This window comes from Diadema antillarum, unplaced genomic scaffold (assembly GCF_040938485.1).
Source record: "Diadema antillarum isolate AM-2024a unplaced genomic scaffold, OU_Dant_1.0 seq00000423_RagTag, whole genome shotgun sequence".
Classification (NCBI taxonomy): Eukaryota; Metazoa; Echinodermata; class Echinoidea; order Diadematoida; family Diadematidae; genus Diadema; species Diadema antillarum.
Window position 1 is genome coordinate 813,759 of NW_027271406.1, and position 16,331 is coordinate 830,089.

Here is a 16,331-nt window from a genome sequence, read left to right on the forward strand (position 1 = left end):
ACAGGAAGGTACAGGAATTGTCCAGCTTTATACAGAAAGCTTGAATGATATCACTGTACTACAGTGTAATTCTCAGTGCTGGCTCAAGGCTAAAATTCATCTTCCACCCAAAACATCAAAATGCAGCTTATATTCATAAGCAAGAATGACAAGAAAACCAAACTTCTCTAGCTGCAAGAATTTCTATAACAACCTCGAGGATGATAGTACTGTACAAAGTGTCAGCATACAAAACAATACATTTTTTTAGTGTTTTAGTCATTTAGGCAGAGGATGATACACAATGCAAAGCAGATACAAGTATTAACTCATCACGATACAAGTAGCCACAGGGTTGTAACTCTACAGTGATTTCTTTAAAATCATTTGATGAAGTGTTCTTCACAATACAATATTACCTGCCAGTATACTACACTGATTTTATGAAGACTGTTTCAGACTGTAGTTGATTGCCCTGGACAAAGGTTTCATCATGGATGCATCTGTAGAACTGAGTGAAGTTGTAGCGATTCATTCCACGAAGACAGCTGAAGAAGGTGCCTCAGTCATGCAGAATACCTGGGGGAAAACAACAACAACAACAAAAGTGTTACACTCTCCTCTGTATAGTGATGCAAAAATGTACAATATATCATACATTTATTGAGAAGATTAATTTCTGGGAGGAAGGAAAACACCAAATTGAACATTTCTATGGGTTGCACTTTCCTGACAAATCACAAGTACAACACACTCTACACACCCTCTTAAGCTTAAATTTGATTGTAGGGTAACAATCTCAAAACAATGCTATACTACATGTACAATGTAATTCTAGAACTTTAATAGACCATACACTCTACACTGAAAATTTGAAAATGCTCTGCCATCTGGATGAAATATATGCCAATGAAGAACAGGTGAAGTCAAAATTACTTGTGAGGGCCATCAACCCTCTCCATGAAAAAGGTCATACTGATCATGTACCGAGTTTTCACATTCAATGCAAAAATGCAGATTAACCTTGAACTGGGAACAACTGTTGATTGAGAGAAGAGAGATGACCAGTCCAGTCGTATACTAGTACTGGGACAAACGTCTTGTCCAGGATCATCCTCCTTTTATGTTGATGCAGTGACTGCATCAGCAATTCGGTACAGCGTATTTGGCCCAGTATACACTGGACTCCTGTTATAATGAGGTCCTCAGGGCCTACAGTTTTCTTTCGTTTTATCAAAGTTTTGTTGCAACCAAACAAGTAAACAATAAAGCAACAAATGTAGAGCCAATAACATTATGGCCTCAATTTCAATTTTGTTGTAACGTTATTTATCAGAACAGGAGTGCACTGTGTGTATGTATAAAGACTGATGCATTAAAGAGTTCCATAAATAATACATCTGAACATACAATGCAAAAAAAAAAAAAAAATGAGACACAGCAGTCTCGTGATCAACTCACAGTATTGTTCTTTGGCAGATCCAGTACAGGTCAGTTGCAGGTTAGGTGGCAGCGACATATGGCAGCAGACTTTTCCGGACTTTGCGAAATGTTGGCAAGGTTTCTTTCTTCCTTGGCGTTGTAGTGTTGCGATTCCTGCGTTAAATCTATTAAGCACATGTACAAAAGTAAACCGAATACATGGTATGTCATCTTTGATAATCCAACTAAAAAACAACAGTAATGTAGAGCTGTGCAAGAAAGAATTGGATGCTATATACATGGCCACAGGAACCAGGGGGACTCGGGCCCCTAATTTTTCGGCACAATACAAAGGAAAACATTATAATTGTCCCCACTTCGGGTCCCCATCCCCCCCCCCAACTTTCTTTACCCGAAAGTGTGTAAGTGGCACTAGAAAGAAATACATGTAGATAAAAACCTGGAAGTGTGAGCACCATAAGGATCTGTTTTTGCGCTGAATACTTTTTTGTTTTGTTTTGTTTTGTTTTTTTTTGTTTTGTTTTGTTTTGTTTTTTTGCTTGTAAGCTGAAACCTGGAAGTGTCACCAGAAGTTGCATTCAAGGCCTTTTTTTTTTGCTTGTTAGCTCATGAAACTAGGAAGTGCCCCCCCCCCCCCACTTTTGAAAACCTTCCGCCAACAGTGATACAAAGACTCTGCATGGCATACTGCAATTAATCTTACAAGATTAACCATTCGATCTTTGCAACTCTTACAGATAATTAATGCTGCATTTGCAACATTCATAAGAAAACAGTTTTTATATCAAAGGGAGCAAAAGTGCATTTTCCTGGCCTGCAGAGAAAACTCACCTTTGCCTTGGTGTCACAAGTAGAGAAGAAGCTTTGACATCAGGTTTCATACCGAGAATACTCCCAGGGAGTAGGATGCAGTTCAGCGCAGCATAGTCCATAATGAAACAAACAACATCCTTCATTTGCTGTAAGGACAAGGATGCTTCAAACACCTTTGACCTGAAGAAAGAAAGAAAGAAAGGGGAAAAAGAAAGAAACTTGCAATGGTAACACAGAAATTTGAATTTATATTGAACTGTTCATGTGCAGTAGGCCCTATAACAAATCTGCAGGTAACAGTGCCGTCAATGCGATACAAAGCATAAGGGTCTGAGTAACGTACATTTGTTGTACCGGTACGGGTACCAATTGTAACCTCAAATTTACCACCACCCACCAGTTTAATATGTAGATGAATGATGTCTGCACAGCGCATGGTGATGTCAATAGGCTATTATATAGATTGCTCACACTTAATACAATGTACTAGTCTGCTACATGACGTACAACGCTGCTGGCAACTTGTATTTTCACTTCGAAATCAGTATAATTATGATCGACTGTTGTTCACCATGTCCATAGATATAAAGTTTGGGCCATAAAGTTTATACATGTACTGTAGATCTACTTGAAATATCTCTTCTTCTTTTTTTTTTTTTTTTTTGATAATCAGTACCGGTATCATCAGCTTCACACCCTTGCCACACTGACACAGCTAAACCTTTTAGTCTAGCTAGTCGGCCACTATATACCGTACAAGAAACTTTATTATACCAGTATAGGATTTTACTGTACTCAGTCTGCACTACTGTGGTACTTGGTACTGACTGCGGCACTGTGCAACCAAACCCAAGTAAGAAGGAATTTCTTTCACACTGATGATTACTAGCTGTACCTCCTCTGCCTTAGTACAGTTTGATGCACATTCTCTCATTCAGTGTTTCAATCACCGGTATCCGTATCATGTGTGTCACCGCCGACCGCGACTCTCACACAGCTTATCATGCAGACTGTATCAGGGGCATGCAGATATGACTAGTGACAGTGCGCGATCGAGTCTTAGTCCCATACACAGTTGTACACTGTGGGAGCCCGAACGCTTCGAGTTCGGGCAGGTCGCAGCAGTTAATAGCCTACTGACTCTGTAGACTGTCTCATATAAGCACATGCAATATAAGACGAAACAGTATCACAAATCACTATACATTAAACTACCATTAAATTAAACAATGCAAACTGTTTTGCCTTATTTCTTGTCGATAGTCTCACTCAGAATGCGTGAGACTTGGTAACTCTGCTAAATGGCAGTAGCAAGCAGTAGTAACCGTAAAGAGGCCCGTATTACTTCCCATTTATAGGTCATATGATTTTGCATACAGTGTATTAATACACGCGTGAACGTGGTAACAAAGAACGGCACGACAAACGATTGAAATTAGGCCTATTACCGAAGAATTGAAGGATCTAGCCGTACAGAAGCAACCCAAATATGTCATGATTTACAAAGTGATCATTTACTCACCTTAGTCTTGTATAAATCAGCAAGTCTTGCAACGAAAAAGCCCCGCTTCAATGCAATTGCACGGGAGTTCTAGAACGAAATGAAAGTGAAGTGTCGCGACGCTTTGCTTTGTGACACGTATACACATACTGTACAGTATAGCTAGCTCGCTGTATGCCTCGATCGTCTTCTCTGATGTGAGTGATTGGTTAATTTCCGGGATTGGCATGTTAGTCTTTGCTCACGTACTGTTTATGAAACTGGCACGAACAAAAAATGCTATTTCATTTTATCAAACACCAACAAACATCTTTATATTGATTGATTTGCAATCTTAAAGATGAACATCATCCACAATTCAAATCACTACTGATACTGCATTACAAATCATAACATGTTTGAACGCAACACTACGATCTAGGTTTTTGTAGCAGACTAACTCTTCTATTTGGAGACGTTCAAAAATTAAACTTTCTCAAAGGTGAACCCCATTCGGAGTAAATAGCACCCATAGAAGTTAAATATTCAACCCTAGTCCACGCAAGGGTGCATTGGGTCAAATTCAACCCCAAATTGAACCCTGATTTCTTAGTGTGTATATTTCACCGTACATTAGAACAAACCCATCAAGGAAACGTCTATTCTGCTTCAGTGAGCATCGTGGTCTATTGGAAGATGTTCTGAGTCTTTGTATGTAAATACGGTGAGTCCAATCCTTTCCGCGGCGCGTCGGTCCATTGGCAAAACAGTTAAAGCAGAGTTGCCCCATTTGATCCAGAATGTGAAGCAGGTGCCTGGTATCGAAACAACAATGACAGAACTTTCAAAACGAGCATTGCAAAAATGGTGCTATCCAGGAAAATTATAGCATCATTACCTTCATTTGCACTATAACGGCAATCCTTCTCATTTCTAAAACTGTTATCGATGTGAATAGATTATATGTATTCACTGTTATTTCACTAACACTATATTATAATCACTATTTCCACTATCACCATGATCGCTATTATTGCTAGCATTATGACTATTGCTTATGTCGTCATCATTTTTGTGTCATTGTAGTCGTCAAGCTATTCGAGAAAAGCTTTATTTTTTTTAGATGTCTTCTTAGGCCCCGTTTCATAAAACCTGTTATCTGTGACAAGTTGCGATAGTTGTTATAAGCTACTGAAATCCTTGCATCTGATTGGCTGAGAGCAAATTTGTCATAGAAATGTGGCAGTTGTCACTAACAACACAAGGTTTATGAAACGGGACACAGTACATACTGATCAAAGAGTAGTGAAGTGCTAACCATCACCATCTCATCTTATTTGCAGAATTATGTAATGCATTTGGTATCACTGTTTGGTGAAAGCACGTGAAACTGTCACAGTCCATAACTGTCCTATTTCATGTTTTATATCGAGAAAAAAAAACCCTCAACAAGTCAAATTGTGCATGGACTGGACTCTCACCTAAAGCGATGGTTGTGAAGGGCTAATGAAGCGACTCATTTCACCACCTGTGTGCGAGACACAGCCCTGCTGAAATCTTCGTTAGATATGAAAACTCTACCAAGAGACCTGTAGACGGGCGACCTGTAGATGGGCGACCTGTAGACGGGCGACCTGTAGACGGGCGACCTGTAGACGGGCGACCTGTAGACGGGCGACCTGTAGACGGGCGACCTGTAGACGGGCGACCTGTAGACGGGTGACCTGTATAGATGGGCCACCTGCTATGTAGACGGGCGACCTGTAGACGGGCGGCCCATGACAAGGCGGATGGTGGTCTTGCATCAAGGCATAATGAGGATTTCATCCAACCCCTAGCACCACCTCTCCCCATCCAGTGCTCTATAGTTGTTTGTTTATTTTTTCCTCTCCTCATCATAGCGTCACTTAACTCCTTCTTCGTGCCGATGTATGCTCGCCCTGAATAAATAGTTCACCCACGGTGTGACTTTCCAGTGCGTGAGATATTGATATTACAGTATAGCTGCCTCGCGGAGAAGCGCGGAAGAAACTCGAATATCCCGACTACCCCAGTTCTAATGTCATGCCATCTACACACGTGAATATTTTGCTCCTATTCTGTCTCCTACAAACAGAAAGAGCAATGAGGATTGTATTGCCTAGTTTGGTTTTGAACTCATCAATGAATTTTGAGTGTTTATCTTTCTATTCGATTTCTTTGTGGAGATATTCTTTATGAGCTCCCTTGTGAAGACCTCCATCACGGGATCCTTTGTGAAGACTTTATATTTCATAACAATGTAAATAATAATGTTTGATTGGTTTTAAGATTTATTATGATCAATTGTTTGATTTCAATATTGTTTGGGAAAAAGATTTTTAAAAGGGTTCAATTTCTTTCCTTTTTCTATGAAACCAGCAACATCTTTCCATTTTTGTTTTTGTGTGTGTGTTTTTTTTGTCGTTTTTTATTTTCTGCTTGATATATTGAGTTTTTGTGCTGTAAAACAAGAATTACACAATTCATCTTCACTAACCAACCCAGTGGAGGGCTTGTGCTTTTACACACCGTCAATTGATAGACATGCGATTATTGTAACGGGGTGGATCTCCACCCCAGCCTGTAGCGACGTGTCTGTGTGTCTCAATTGCGCGACTCGCTCCCTATCAATAGCAATTGATTAATTACTGACGCGAACTTGATATTGTAATCACATCGGGGGAGTGGGCAGTAATGACGGAGCTCTAGAACGGATAGACTAGATTAATTCCGGATCAAGGCTATGGGTGAACTCATTGACGAGGGGCTCACACGCGGTATTAATCTCCTTTCATCGGTCTCTCGCACTCTCGCTTGACCTACTCTTTCGAACATGCACATGTACCACCACTCAATGGATGTATGATTTGTGAACGTTGATGTATGACGGTAACCTGAAGCGGTGAAAGCAGTGTTCGTGCGCTAGCGCGCGCGTGTGTGCATATCTTTCGAAGGATAATAATGATGAAAGCGTGGCCTTAATTGGCTCGCCCATAAACAATACCAATGCTTGCTAATCTGTGTCAGGAAGCGCGCATTGATTGAGGGCATCTTTCATGAACTGTCGACATTTGCCATTCTTTGGCCTTTGATTTTCATTTCATCTTTTTCAGCACAAAAATATGCATGCACACACAAACACACACACACACAAGCACACCCCCACACACCCCACACACACATACACACAAAGATGATTCCACATACCATTGTTTATATAATATGTATACATTATTTTATACAAACCGCCCACACTGTGTCATCATTATACTGACATCAAGGAATAACAAGTGTACAATATTATGAATGACACTATTTTAACCAAATTATAAGCTCGAGAGGCCCACACTGCATCGCCGACTATCGAGTATTCGGTGTGTCGGCAAAACAAAATACCAACTCTGCATTTTGAACGATTTCCTGTATCTCAAATGCGATGATATTATATACTGTGAGAATGAAATGGTATTATGAAAGATGTGATTTGTATGAATTTATTGTTTGATAACCAACACGGCACCAGTTATGTGCGGTGGGACGACCGACAAAGCGAAGCAATCTTTAAGTTGACATGGGGAAAAGAAAACGTCGGTCTAATTTGGTACTCGCCGCCGCCAGTCCATGAAATGTCACATTATTGCTACTCCAATGACAGCAGCACGTCACTAATGAAACACCGATCAAGGACACTTGTTATACAGAGACTTAACTCAAAATTTATTGCATTAGTGGGTGTAATTCCGATCATCGCGCGGAAAAGAAACAAGCGATGAGCACATAGGAATTCAAAAGCATTCCTCTTATCACACTGCATACCATCATTCATCACAGTCGATTTTTTTTGTCTCTATTTTTAGTATCCACTGAATAAAGTTTTTACCTTTCGTTGAGGGGCGCATCGTTATCATCAGCGACAAAAGTTTCACCGATGTCCATATTATGCATGTTTGTTTTTTTCAAGTCAAGTAGTCACAACGTGTCAGACAGAGGAATGAAAAACGATTTTTTTCCCTCGTGAAATTCTGAAGGCGAAGGCTTAATGCCATGGTGTCGTGACGCTTAAAGGATAACATGATAGCTATACTGACATCCAAATTAATGGGAGGCAGGTTCCGAAGATGATGTGCCTATCGGATGTTATGAATTTTCTCTTCTTCTTGGTCTCTTTCTATGACACCCAAAACCTGCCGTGTCTGCCCCTCTCCTCTCCCGGCTACCTCACCCCGAAGACCGCTGCCTGCGCTCGCCTGGTTGTGCTTCCACCCTCAGAAATCCGTAATTCATCAGATTTATTTGTTGGGATTCGATGGCAGTACATGTCACTTGGTCAAATGGAGGGGGGAAAGAAATCTTGATTTATCCCTAGGCGAGCCGTCGGTACAGTCATATTCTAATCGTATATGATTGCCCGACAAAAGACTGATTAAAGAAAAAGAGCATTTGCTCGTAGCATCCTGTCTCAGGCTCTACGCCCGCTTTCGTACTGTGAAGCCGTGCCATTGAAGTCAGTCATTACCTACGGTAACGTGTTTGTATAATTCTCATTCCTTCATTATGGTCACGAGAGTATAAATGTAATGTTTATATCACCTTGAACGTATGAAATTAGGAAACCACATTTGTCGACAGGACTTTCAATCTTCTTACAATCGTACGCAGCGTATGCTGTCACAAGCTTTTCTAAAGAAATGTAATGATCGGTATTTCTATTCAAATTCATCTTTTAAACATTATTCAAACTTTCGTAACGCAAATTATGATGACAATTGTTCATCGCATGTAAAGATAACTATGCTTCAATAGAGGAACCATTGATTTTATTTTCTTGTTTTCTGTGAATAAGCTGTGCATGACATTTGAGTTTGAATATTCAGAGATAAATTTCCCCCCCCAAAAAAAAAATCTCTGTTAAGCCATCTAAAATGATTAACCTTCAACCTTTCGGTGGTCTGTTCGATTCGACAATATTCTTTCATTCATATGTTTTGTTCTGTACAGTAGATGTTCTTCCTGTTACGTCACGGCACATTTATAGTCCCTCTGCTTCTAGTATTAAGTAGTGATTACACGACATCTGACTATTGAGCTGACATCTTCATCAAGGTCACTGGCAAACACTCGCTCAAATAAACGAAACATTTCACGTGCTCTATACATAATCTGATTTGACAGTTTTCGAATTACACGCGTTCCATTCGCTCCAGTTCGTATAATGAAAGATTGTTTGTACAGTGTATATGACTCTTATCTGTGCCTGTACGTCACCTGTATGATAGCACTCCTAACGGTCATAGATCGTCCTATTGTGATCATTGCATTTCTTCACAAAGACCACGGAGTTCCATTATTCGATGTTTGACGGCACTTGAACGCACATTTTGTACTGAAAGTCGAAAACACGTGCACAGACATATACAAGCATACACACACAAAAAAAAAAAAACATGCACACACACACATACACACACATGAAAGCGAAGAGAAGAATGAGCGCAGTCCATTATATAGTAATCTAAAACTTTGGTTCTGTGGAATTATTGTTGCTGTTCATGAATTGATAACTACAGGGAGCGACGTTATGAGGAGATGGCGGACAATATTCAAAAACACATACTCCAGGATCATCAGAATGTAGAAGTGATAGCTTTTTCTATTATTCATACCGTAATGGATACTGAGGAGTGAAGAGAACATCGCCTGCTATGTTTTACAATTAGTTTCCTCATACTAAAATGCATGACAGATTGAAATTTCCATGGAAAACCGTTCGCAGATATAATGTTAAATCCATTTCTTATGCACCTTGCCATCTTGAGACACTCCCAAATAGATGGGAGCAGAAATGACATCGCTTGTCGTTTGTCCGGATTGATGTGTGCTAATAGGATCATCTTATACGGAGAGTGTACCCCAAGTAGCAAGCTATTACAAAATATGAGAGCAATGAAACACGACCGACAGTTTAAAAAATATTTATGAAAGTTTCCGAGAGTTCGCGAATGGTCTTTACCGGTCACAGTAATCTTGGTCTAGTAACTTTACCGTGTCACTTGCGTGATATTCGGCAAAATACGCACGAATAGATTGGCAGTGATTCAACTTTCTATAAGGCGTTTATTTAGAGGACGTTTGCTGTTGTTAAGACATTGACATCGACGAGGCTTCAGCAATTCTTATTCGTTTAATGACAATTGACCATTGTTGATATAAATTAATCTCTGTAGCTTCCCGAGACGAGAAAGGGTGGTTAGCCCAATCATTCCTTTGACAAGTAAAAGAAAAGCGATGGCATCTTCTTTCAATTTCCAATCTATGTGAGGACTCTTCATTTCACTTGATTGTATATGGTGTTTGGTTATTTTTTATGATTTGCTTTTGAATACGATGTCAAATCTCTTAATACATGTAATAAGCAGCCATTTCTGAAAACAGTTATATATTATCAAATAAGCATGTTAAGTTTGCAATGATTGCAGACTGCAGTCTGATAACCTAAGGACGGTTAATGTCCGTGAATGCAATGCCTTGTCCATTACTCGAAGAAGTAATAACCGTGATAACAGTATAGCAAAAGTAAAAGTTAGAGGAAGCAAATCATAATGAATGTAAAATCAAGTACGGCAGCAGCAGGTATATCTCTTTGTGAGGTTGGTTTCCTTCATTGATGATGAAAATGGATCAAAGAGAATCTAAAAAAGTATCGATATTGTTACCGATACATCGACAGGGTTCCCTGTGATTCTAAGAAGACATGAGATCAAGGAATATACACAAACTGGATTATTGATATCATCTGCTACATACATCTATTTTTTCGTTTTGAAAGGTATTCCGGGAATGGTGAACATCTAACTCTACGGTTATGATTATCATGTGGACAGAGGTTTAGAATGAAAGGAGTTATAAATTTGAAAACTTGTATACAAGTTTGTATACAAGTCGCTCGTGATGAGCACGGTGAATGATTAAAGACAGAAAATACTCTGAATGATGTACTTTAAGTAGATTTCAGAACATACGTCAATTATTCACCAGTGAGAGTCCAAATCATACAATATGTTTCCTCCTTCTCAACTCTATCATACATTAGTCGTACATCAGGTACATGCATGTATACAGGGCCTCGACATTTAGCGGTAGACCGGTGGTACAGGGCCACTTAAAATTGATGCTGGGCCACCAAAATTTCAAGAAAGGTTATCTTTTGGTGTCTCGATAGGGTAAGCCAAAATTCAAAGTGAATTTTTACTTTTTCTTTTTTGGGGGCCACCAAAATGTCAGATTCAAAGATTTCAGAAAAAAAACCCACAAAGTTACATGTAATGTCGAGCCCTGATATAATACATACGTATATATACATTTACATACATGTATATATATATATGTGTGTGTGTGTGTGTGCGTGTGTGTGTGTTGTGTGTGTGGGTGTGTGTGTGTGTATGTGTGTATACTTAAGAATGTATAGAGAGAAAGAGGGAGAGATGAATCAAATAGGTATGCCATGTATGTGGAGGGAAGAGTAGCAAGCACTCATTACTTTAAGGTCAAGATAAGTAAAGGGATATGATGAATCACCAAATTACTATACGATCAACGTTAATTCCCCAATTGTGAATACTCCTTATCACATTATGAATGAATAATGTTCTTCATGCGCAGCTCTTGACGATTTTGTGATGATCGTGTGGAATGAGATTATGTAAAATAGGTAGAAATTACAAATTGCATTTTTTTTTCACGTGGACAGAAATTCTCGCTTCGATTCGCCAGGGAGTTTGTAGAGGTAAATTGGCTGTATTTCTGAAATGAATATCTATCAGGACATGATAATGTTATAGGTGTTAATAACATCTTACTGAAATAAAGCTAAATCAGCACCTTCCGACGTGAGCTGTCCATAATGTGAAGACGGAATATAGAGCTGATTGAGTTGAAGTCTGATTCAGATTAAAGCGAACTAGAAAATAATAAGAGGCCGACATTAAATAGTGATAAGATTGAAAGAATGATTTGATATTGATGGGCGGTGTTTGACTCATCAAATATTCCTCATCCCCACGTTCAAACTTGATCTGGAGTCATCAAGGTAGATGAGTATGGGGCTGGATAAAAAAAAAAGAAAAGAAAGAAAGGAAAGGTATGGATATGGTTTCTAGAGCAAGAGGATGGCGTCAGTCAATTAATACATCCCAAAGTAATGATCAAGAACCATGGAGTTTGAATTTACACAATAACCTAATTCACTATTCTCCTTTTCTCCAGGATCAATCTCTATCCTGGAGCCTGTAATTCTCCAAATGGTTAATCTGCAGGGTCGCATTAGCCAGCTGTATCTCAAATATACATGCACCTGAAATTTTAATAGTTGGCACAATAAACGATGTTGAAGTGAAACGCAAATCTCATGTTAGCGTGTCAGATGAGGACGTTGACATAAACTGGCTTCAAAAAGGCAAGTCGGCAAGTTTAATTGAGTGCGTTTGGGGTGAGAGCTTGCGTGTAATGGTTCTCATGCTCGCATAAAGAAAGAGGAAGACATTACCAAAGTGCATGCACTTGCTTAAATGAGACAGTCGTATGAGAAGTTGATATCATTCCTGTTGATGTCATTAATGCGCCTAAAAAGTACTGAATATTGTCCAGAGTGGTCTACATGAAATGTATGACAATTTTAGAGGGAGCGATGAATTTTCTATTGCAGAAAAGGAACAGACGTTTTTAAATACAGTATACTGTATTTAGTCCTTACGTGTGCAAAACAAAACAAGAACAGAGGTGTGAATACTTGTAATCGTAATATTTGTTTTTTTTTTTGTTTTGTTTATGGTAAAAGTTAACTCTATTGTGCAATGTTTATATTTTTAATGTATGTTTGTATATTTGAATGTATTCATGATGATCCTTGTAAGATATCCGCAATTCAGCCTCCTGGCTGCAAGAGATGTTATTCAATAAATACCTTTCAATCAAATACTGCTCTTGTGTTGTATTACTACTTTAATGTTGTCATTGTATATGACATTGTGTGCACCTACTCGTCCATACATACATGTACACAAACACCTCAAAATGTTATAATGTGTGTGTGTGTGTGTGTGTGTGTGTGTGTATTTGTGTGTTTGTGTATGTGTGTACATGAAAACCCTCTCTTTTCAACATAGATTCCGCTTAGTACGTATTGTATATTTATGCAATCTCATAAATATGTTGCTGCATGATGGTTACTAACCATGGGTCAACTGTTCGATTAATTCTGCCACAGGTTCGTTAATGAAACTGCTCATTTTACTTGGGCTTTTATAGTATCTTTACACTGAAAGTATTTACAACCATGCCCTCAATGTATCATGCATCACACCAAGGTATGCACATGGATCAAGACAGAAATGCATGTCAACTCCGACCTTTGAGCTCTCTGTCGAAACTGCCAACAATCCTCCAAACGGCCCACTCAATCATGAAAAAAAGATGTAACTGTGGTTCAACTCTCTCCCCATTAGACTTGTCTGCGATGAATTAAATATGCAGCTTATCGTAGTAGAGGATTTAGCGTACTAGGAACGTTTGACATTTTGAGGGAGCAGGATATCGAAGCTGCAATTCGCTAAACATGCTAATTTGTATTACAAATTGAAGATTCCATCCATCATTACCTCTGTTGGATTTGTACACAGTTGCTTTCTCCCAGCAAAGAGGCACAGAATCAAGAACACACTCAGTATAACAGGAAGGATGTGTAACAAAACGTAACAGGGAAAAGTCTGTTCTGCCGATTACTATACTCCCTTTTATCGCTATGACCAAATTGGATACACCGTAGCAATATCTATAAGATCTCCCATTCTCTGAGACAGAAGAACGACTAAAGAATAGAACGGATAGACAGGCAGACCACAAAACCACATTCTTTTTTTTCTCTCCATCAGTAAATATATAGTATGAGATGATTTGAAACCAATAGTTTTGTCATCGCATCTTAAAAGAATATAAATTACTGCGTTACTTTCAGGGAAAGGACGATGATGCATTTAGCATGTCTGGAGAATCATTTGGTAAAAACAATTAAAGGGGAATGAAACCCAAACATATACATGAAGATTGAGTGAATGCAGCAATATTAGTTGAACACATCAGTGAAAGTTTGAGGAAAATCGGACAATCCGTTAAAAAGTTATGAATTCTTGAGGTTCTGATGACGAGACCGATAAATCAGAAGACTACTACAGATCATGACGTCACTATTAGGGACTACGATGAAAAGAGAATACATATATTTAAAAAAAATCCACAAATGTTTACTTTTCCAGCATAATGAAGGAGCACTAGATTAATTCTTTCAGAAAGCAGGATGAATGATATCACCCTTGGCATAATTCAGTCCATGGCCATCTAGCGGTCTCGTCACAAAAACTTCAAAAATTCATAACTTTTGAACGAATAGTCCGATTTCCTTAAACTTCACTGATGTATTGTACTGATATCGCTTCATTCACTCATTGATATGTAATTTGGGGTTTATTTATTCATTTATCTATTTATTTGTTTATTCATTCCGTTTTCTTTTAGCAAGGTAGCCCTTTCAACTCACTTGGAACTGCTCTGCCAAGGGGCCCTGCATCACATACAAAATACAATTTGAGTAAAAAAAGCAAACGTACAAACACGGTAAAAAAGTGGAAACATAAACACAAGATTAGAAAAGTCCATTAGAGCGTACACGGGAAAGGGTTGTACACAAGCCAATGAAACCAAAAAAGAACCAAAAAAAAAATACAATCAAGTCTGGAGAGATGGAAAATAATAGTAAAGAAAAAACCTCTCTCACACACACCAACAAGCACACACACACACACACACACACACACACACACACGCACGCACGCACACACTTTCACCTCCACACCAGTACACCCAAACCCACCCAAACCCGCACACACAGGGGTTTCACTCCCATTCAAGAATCTACAGGCATATAAGGTGCATTATACTTTGATAAGAAATCAAATGTGTCACGTAACGGTGGCGGAAAGCTCTAAACAGTGTGATAAAAATGATGAAAATAAGATAACAATGAAGAAATCGATTGATATGTGATCTGTATATATCACAACTTCAGGAAATATCACTTTATCTTAAGTTTAAGATATCATTTTGCTCTGATTCCTAAAGATCTATTCGCATGAATTGACTTCCATTGCCTGAGCAGATTCCTTTAATCTATAGTGGACGAAACACGAAATGGCATCGACAATTCTAGCTAAATAACCTCCAGTCGAGTGTCTGTAACCTGAATAATTTAGCGCAAACAGGGCAGATTCGCTTTCTGCGGATCCGCGCCCTGTTTGCGTGTTGCCTTGCCGACGTCAAGAATGGCGGGAAGCAGGGGAAATGCAACCGTTTGAGCATGGTCGGAAATCGATGTCAAAATGGGTCAGCGTTAAGATTGCCAACTGCCCGATCCTTGTTTAGACCGGGTGAGCATAGATTCGATACCAATTTCAAGTATCCCTTATTCGACCCCTCCTTTCCTCTCACTCACCCCTTTCTTTTTTCATTCATTCATTCATTCATTCATTCATTCATTCATTCATTCATTCATTCATTCTTTTTTCCATTTCCAACAGAAACATATAAATATTTTACAGAAATTGAATACATAAATTTCATCATAATACAAAATATAGGATAAGTTTACAAAATATTGTAAATATACGAGAATGTTGGAAATGGGGAGGAAAGCTAAAAAGCAGGGTACATCCCCCCCCCCCACACACACGTAATACAACAAATCATATGATTGATTGACTGATATACATAAAAAATGGAAATACAAAAGATACTAAGACATGAAGACCTATAACTAACCTAACTTACCCGAAACAAACACCCTGCACATGTTACAGAGGTTATTCCAATATCTAGGTCCAGCAAATGTAAATTTAGATTGTGTAAAAATAGTCCTGCTAAAAGGCAGATGAAATTCATAATTTAAGCCTTCTTTACTCTGATGGCTGTTCCCGTTGTCATAGTTGAAAGCTGCGGCGTCTTTTCATCCTTTGGAATATTAGCATATTTATTATGACGTGTCGTGTGCTCGTATACAGTATGTTCGTGAGCGTGTGTGAGCGTGTGTGTGTGTGTGAATACGAGTTTGTAAAAATACCTTATTTTACGCTTACAATTTTACACACTTTTCCACTATTTTGCTTCTCTCCTTCCTGTATCTTACTCTCTCGTTTATTCTTTCTGCTTGCTCTTAACCTATTTTTCTCTTACATTGTAAAATTCATGATACAAAATACTACAACTTCATAGTATGCATGTGCCAAAACTATCTAATTCTCACAATACCCATGATACCCTTGTTGCCACTTTTCTGATTAGAATTCAAATAGTTAATTGAAAAAAAAATCATATTTCCTTACTAAGAGTTTAAAAAAAGAGCAGCATATGCAGGTCCCATGCTTGCCAGACTGCGTGTAAAATGGTTGTCGAGCGAAGTGATATCACAAAACTATCATTCCCCTGCTCCCGTGCCCAATTAACCCCACGGGATGGGGTCATTCAGAGTAGACTACAGTAATCACCGGGAACT

The 16,331-nt window shown here is 38.8% G+C and overlaps 1 long non-coding RNA gene across 1 annotated transcript; it reads right to left on the bottom strand.

Moving 5' to 3' along the window:
• Positions 1 to 403: 403 nt before the first annotated feature.
• LOC139732423 (uncharacterized) lies at positions 404 to 2,884 on the bottom strand. Its single transcript, XR_011711022.1, has 3 exons — positions 2,254 to 2,884; positions 1,441 to 1,586; positions 404 to 558 (listed from the first exon to the last, which is right to left on the bottom strand). It is a non-coding gene; the product is annotated as an uncharacterized lncRNA (long non-coding RNA).
• Positions 2,885 to 16,331: the final 13,447 nt, after the last annotated feature.